Source organism: Mauremys reevesii, linkage group 12 (assembly GCF_016161935.1).
Source record: "Mauremys reevesii isolate NIE-2019 linkage group 12, ASM1616193v1, whole genome shotgun sequence".
NCBI classification, from domain to species: Eukaryota; Metazoa; Chordata; order Testudines; family Geoemydidae; genus Mauremys; species Mauremys reevesii.
In genome coordinates, this window is record NC_052634.1 from 51,986,693 (window position 1) to 51,993,584 (window position 6,892).

Consider the following 6,892-nt stretch of genomic DNA (forward strand, 5'->3'; position numbering starts at 1 on the left):
CAAAGCCTCCTTTTGGCAGTTGTCAGCAAAAAGACCCGTTTCTTTTGCAAGCATTTGTATGGCTAGCCAGAGTCGGGCTTCTCCATTAACAAAAAAGATTGACCAAAAGGGGACAAGAGGAGGCACATTCAGCAAGGCAGCACTGGATGCTGGATCCTGAATCTGCTCTTTATCCAGCAGCTCTCTTGGCAAGCTCTGCCATGGTGCCACGCTCTGGGACTTCTCCCCGAACTGCTCCATTTTTCATCAACAATAACATGAAAGGTGAAAGGACAGTCATTCTCCATTTCCTGCAAGCCCTGCAGAGAACCCTCTAGAAGGGGCTCTGTGCACAGATATCCCCAGTGAATTGCATGGGCGCATGACACAGGGTCTCCTGTCACAGCAAATTGCAGCCGGAGCAACCTCCTTGCCAATGCCAATAGCCTTTTCATCAACACCAGACTGAGGATTTGATTCTCTCCAATGCTCCGTTGGAAAGAAGCCTTTTCCTTCACAAGCAATTACTTGGATTGTCAAGGGAGGTCTCTTCTGTTTCCTAGAAAGACACAGGAAAATGTGAGCAAAGGAGATGAAAGCTATGGAGCAAGGCACCACTGGGAGTTGAACCCAGGATCTCCTGTTTACTAGACAGGCGCTTTAGCCAGCTAAGCCATGGTGCCTTCCCCAAAAGAGCCTTTGCAACCACTACACTTGATGGTCCAAGACTACACCTTCAAATTCCAAAGTACAGACATTCCCCATTTCCTTCAAGACTTGCAGACTTTTTGCTGTCTGGCTCTCTGTGCATGGAAAGCCACACCTGAGCTGACAGAGGGCTTCTAACATGCACTTCTCCCACAAGCTGCCATGATCAGATACTGATTAGTGCTCTGTGTTTCACTCACAGCAGCTTCAGCTCAACTTGAGTCATGGTAACCTTTCCATCAGCTCCAGATTTACCACTTAACACTTTCCACAAGACTTAGTTGCAAGGAAGGGTCTCTGTGTTTTGAACAAGGATTGTGCAGTGAGGTCTTTTCTTTTCATGAGAAGAAATAAAAGAAAGGAGCCTGACAGAAAAGCCAGGTTCAGCAAGGAAGAACTGGCAGGCCAAGCCAGGATCTTCTGGTGAGTAGGAAGGCTCTTCAGCCAGCTCTTCCCAAAGATCACTATCTAGAGGCCACTTCCCACAGATACTGATTATGGTTACAGGCCCATCCTGAAATTACAGCAGGATATTTTAAAGCTTATTCTCACAGTACAGTAACACAATTCAACCATGTCGGCACAGAGGACAAAGCACTCCTTCATTTCATAGTTATTGCTACTGATCTCACTGACAAACTTCCTTTTCTCGGGGCTGCTCCCAGCACTTTAGGGAGTTTTTCCTCTTCTCCCTTCCAGCTGTGGTGATGGGACTGCAGCAGCTCCCCGGATGGCCGGCTTTGCTCTTTCACTTACAGCCTTCACTGCTTTGGCTGAAGCTGTGTTTGCCACCAGTTTAATCCATAGCTGAGACCTCAGGTACCAGCAGCTAGTTACAAAGGCTCAATTCCCATCACCATCAGTGGGAGGTTATCCAGGGCTGCCAAGGCTGCAGGATTTGGCCCATGGACAGTCAAGGTGCTACAGCAGCTACATTCTTACGTGGTGAGTCCTGCAGCCTATTACCAAACTGCTCTGCCATAGTCTGCAGGGGGCCTGACTTTTTGAGACTCTGGCAGAAGAGAGACCCTGGAGTAGAGAAGGAAAATGTCCTCAGCAGTCACAGCCGGCAGGAGCAGCAAAGACTGAGTATCAGACACACTTTTTCACCAGGACAGTAAATGTGCACGACCCCCTGATATATTCTCAGTTCACTCCCCCTTCCAAGGAAGCCCTATTCTGCTCTATTACACTCTCATGGGATGAGAGGGAAGGGCCTCTCATGGGTAAATAACTGGTTACAAGGTAGGAATAAATGGTCAGTTTTCAAAATGGAGAGAGGTCAATAGTGGTGCTCCCCAGGGCATCAGGGATAAGTGCTATTCAACATATTCATAAAGGATCTGGAAAAAGGGGTAAACAGCGAGGTGGCTAAATTTCCATATGATCCAAAAATACTCAGGAAAGTTAAGTCCAAAGCAGCCTGCGAAGAGTTACAAAAAGATCTCACAAAACTGGGTGAACGGGCAACAAAATGACAGATTTGTTGATAAATGCAAAGTGATGCACATTGGAAAACATAATCCCAACTATACATATAAAATGACGAGGCCAAAAATAGTTGTTGCCACTCAAGAGAGATCTTGGAGTCACTGCGGATAGTTCTCTGAGAACATCCACTCAGTGTGCAACAACGGTCAAAAAAGCAAAGAGAATCTTGGGAATCATTAAGAAAGGGATAGAGAATAAGACAGAAAATATCATATTGCTTATGGCCCCCCACATGCATTGGCTTCCCCTCAGGCAGGGGACTTATAGGCTCTTCTTCCAGTTGGTGTTGGCAGCAGCAAGGGCTGGGTTCAGTGTCTAGGGGAGGAGAGCAGCAGAGAGGGAGAAGAAGAGAGAGTCCCGAGAGGGAAGCAATGAGAGCAGAGTACAAACCAACCAGCTGAGGGTCTCACAGGAGTCCTGAAATATCAGTAGCTCCAGGACCCATCAGGGCTGCCCGGGGGATAAGTGGGGCAATTTGCCCTGGTCCCCACAGGGCCCCCCACAAGAGTGTTTTGGGGCTCCTGGAGTGGGGTTCTTCACTAACTCTGGGGGCTCTGGAAAACTCTCGTGGGGCCTGGGCCCCCGGAGATTCTTCAGCTCTGGGTCTTCGGTGGCAATTCGGCGGCGGGGGGTCCTTCATGAATGAAAAGTGACTTCACTGAAGTGTTGAAGGGCCTTAATGGAGAGAAAAGATTGGGTATTAAAGGGCTCTTTAATCGAGCAGAGAAAGGCATAACAAGACCCACTGGCTGGAAGGTGAAAAGAGACAAATTCATATTACAACTAAGGCACAAATATTCAACAGCGAGGATGATTCACCACAGGAACAAGCTACCAAGGAGCGTGGTGGATCCTCCATCTCTTGATGTCATTCAATGAAGACTAGCTGCCTTTCTGCGATGTGTTTGCTCCAAAAGTAGCTATTGTGTCATACAGGAGGCCTGTGATATGCAGGGGGTCAGATTAGATGCTCTAATGGTCCCTTCTGGCCATAAATTTTACTAATTTCTGAAAAACTGAGTGTAGTATTGGGAGCAGCGTCTGATGTTTTACTGTCTAGCCGGTTTGCTTCCTAGAACGAACGCTCCTTGAGTGGGGTGATCCACAGGGAGTAGCTCAAACCTCCAAAGTGCCTGGCCAGGGGCAGGACATTAGCACAGCAAGGGAGGGGTGTGGCAGTGACATCACAAAGGACTTTTGCAGGACCTCAGACTATTGGTGGGGAGGTGGTGACCTCACAGAGAGATGCTGACATCAGGCAGGCAGGAGAGGGGTGAGGGGCCAGGGAAACCTCAGAGACCCTTGTGGCTTTGCCTTAGCAAGTCTCCTTCTCCAGGTCTCTCTTTGAGGACTGAGAGAGTATTCGGGTTCAGGTACGTGAGCGCCAGGAGGAACCTCTTTTGAGTTTTCTCCTTCCCTTTTAGTGATTTTACTAGAAAACAGACAAACCTGTTTAGAAGGTAAGAGCCTCGTGGAGGGAAGAGGTGTCATGAAGGCATCACAGTTTGGATGCCGGTGCCCCCCCCAATGTAAGGAAGTTCCCGCCATCCTGCTCTGTGTTCACAGTGCGGGAGAGAGCAGCATCCACAGCAGTGATTTGCTCCTGGCTGCCGGAGCAGAGCAGCAGGCTCAGCTGTCAGAACTTCCCAGAGCTATGAAAGGGGAGGGGCCCAGGGATCATTAGCAGGAATGCAGGGCAGGTGAGTTCACAGCGGGCATTGTGGGATAGTGGAGGAGGCCAGTTATGGTGATATAATGAACAGCAGCGTCTACACTAACACTCTGTCACTTGAAGTTTGCTGCAAAAAGCTCTAGACCTCTCATCGAAGTTGTTTTATTTTGTCAGCAAATCAGGGCAGTTTTGTCGCCAGACGTGGCATTGCAGTGTGTGCACCAGCCACAAGCTGCCGACCGAGGTAGCGTTGTGTGTTTTTCACACACCAGAGCAATATCATTCTGCTGAAACAACTTTGTAGTGCAGACCTGGCCAAAGATTCACACACACACAGCTTGCAAGGAAAACATCACTCCGCTACAACACACACACACACACACACACACACACACACACACACACACACACACACACACACACACACACACACACACACACACACACACACACACACACACACACACACACACACACACACACACACACACACACACACACACCCTACCTTGCAAGGAAAACATCACCTGCTCCTCTGCTTTGCGGAATCCAAACACAAGCAAAGCTTGTCAGGCCCTGGTTGCAATGGCAGGGAGTCAGGTGTGGGCACACAGAGTATTTTAGTCACCCACAGGCACCATGGCTTAGCTGGTTAACGTGTCTGTTTTGTAAACAGGAGATTCTGGGTTCAACTCCCAGTGGTGCCTTGTTGGCTGGATGTTGGGGCACCTGCTATTGGCTACTGTCAGAAGAGAAGTTTCAGAGCTAGATGGGCCTTTGGTGTAGCCCAGGGTGGTTTTTCTTATGGTTTAAATTGCACTCACAGACACTGATAATAGAGTTACTGAAAGTTTGGGAATTAGGAGCAGGTAGGTCAGTGGTCCAGTCCCCTCACAGATGACCCCCTCCCTCTGGGACAGGGGCAGGTCTGAGCTCTCACCCAAATGCTCATTGTGGCTGCCAGAATCTGTGGGCAGCTTGTTTAGTTTACAGCAAAGGTTGAGTCCTGCTTTGTGCACCATGTGTGAGAATGAAAATCCTAAACCTCCCTTTGAAATAACGAATGCAGCAGGACGTGTTATTGTCCCTGCCCCCAAGCAGACAGACCAATGGAGAAATGCCGTCGAGTCCAAGGTAACACTCCCCTGCCATTTTACCTTTTTTGCTTGCTAAACTCCTTCTTATCTGCCTGGCCCAGGCTGTTCTCTGCCTCAGCTGCTGCTCCCGGCCTGCTCTAGAGTCAAACACGCAGGGTCCCCAGGGGAACAGAGGCTGGGACAGGGCAGCAGCCTGGGCTGGGCTGGGAATTCTCGTTCCCTGAGAACTGGCCCGGCTCCCTTCTCAACAGCAAACAAATCAATTCCACGCCCCCTCCCCAGAAAAACCAGCCTGGAGCCAAGGGCAGCAGGGGACGATTCCCTGCAGTTCCCACCGAGGCAGAAGAGAACCAGGGTGTTTCTAGCAGAGCTTATGGAACTGAGGTGGGGAAACCAGCCTTTAACAACAGGCAGTTCCAGTTTAAGCTCAGTGTTTTTAACAATTTCTACAACATTAAATAACCCTTCAATCGTAGTGTCACAATCCATAAAATTGCTTCAGCCTGCTAAGTGCCCAACTAAACATCTCTTCAAATCCAAGGGAGTGGAGATCGGTCAATGTTCAGAGTCATCCCACATAAAAGAACCATGTTGTGGTACATACTGGCCCCATCATGTGGCCATCGCCTTTCCCTCCTCCTCCAGAGTCAGAATGTGACCAGCTCTCACTGAAGGGGTGCAACACCCCTCCCTTGGTCTCTATGCCAGAGCTCCTATCGGCTCACTGTCCTTCCCACAAGAGTTGGCTGCTGAGAGGGTTGCAATGGGGTAAATGAAGGCAGAGGAGGATTGTTCCTGCTGGGTTTTCTTTGTGTGGCTCTGTGATCCTGCTGGAGGAAGCATCATTTGTGTTTGTTTCAGTAGCTTGAATTGGGCTCAGGTTGTGACCCTGAATACAGGGATTCCTGCACTCTCTGCTCTTAGCCCCTCAGGGAATGGACAATGGAACAACTTCAGAAATTGGATAGAAAGTAGCCTAAGAAAGTGTAACATAAGTGAGAAGAAAAACAGTATCTGCCCCTCCCTGGTGGTCTAGTGGTTAGGATTTGGCACTTTCACTGCCAAGGCCTGGGTTCAATTCCCAGTCAGGGAAAAGTGACTTTAAACCAGAACTGTTTTTGTTATTCTTCACTTACAACATAAATGAATCCGTGGTGTTTTCCTGATTCCCCCATCTTCCCAGTGTCTCCATGGCAGGGCCGGCTCCAGGCACCAGCCCAGCAAGCAGGTGCCTGGGGCGGCCAATGGAAAGGGGAGGCTTCAGCAGCAATTCGTCCCTCTCAGAGGGAAGGACTTTTAGCCAAAAGCAGTAGAGGTTGAGCTGCCATTGATTGCAGCTTTTTATTTTTTTTCCACTTGGGGTGGCAAAAACACTGGAACTGGCCCTGCTCCATGGAAGACAATTTGTTAAATCCCAGATGAGTGGAGTTAAATCAGTTCTCAGCCTGAGTTCTTAGGTCTTAATCCTGAGAATACTGTCCCACCATGGGGCCATTTCCCTCCTCTCTTTCATACAGAAGCACAATTTTCTTTGCACAGACACAGGAACAGCAAGATCTTTCTCTGTCCCTTGTGCAAAGCAGGGGGCCAAATTCCATGGAAACAATGGACAAGCAGGGGGCCCTGGGCACATCCAGCCCTGGCCGTGAGATGTTCCCTCCCCTCTTTCTTTATGCTCCTGTTGTTATTTCATGGATAGTCTGGGATGGGGGAAAAGCTGAGTTCACTCCAGGTGGAGGGTAAAAAGGACCCTGAAAATCTCAGGCCCCAACCGCTGCTACCAGGATCACTGAGGTGCTGGGGATTTGAGTGGGAAAGGGACTGTGTGAATTGTCAAGGTGCGGAATGAATAACAATCTACAACTAGATCCACCTCATTAATCACTGACACAGGCTAATCCTGCTGCAGATAGAAGGGCTCTTCCAAGGCTCTATCTTGCTTTCT

The 6,892-nt window shown here is 49.2% G+C and overlaps 2 non-coding genes across 2 annotated transcripts; one reads left to right on the forward strand and one right to left on the reverse strand.

Annotated features, from left to right (window-relative positions):
• Positions 1-588: 588 nt before the first annotated feature.
• On the reverse strand, positions 589-662 carry TRNAT-AGU. The gene has a single exon. It is a non-coding gene; the product is annotated as a tRNA-Thr (tRNA).
• Positions 663-5,968: 5,306 nt separating this feature from the next.
• Positions 5,969-6,040, forward strand: TRNAE-UUC. The gene has a single exon. It is a non-coding gene; the product is annotated as a tRNA-Glu (tRNA).
• Positions 6,041-6,892: the final 852 nt, after the last annotated feature.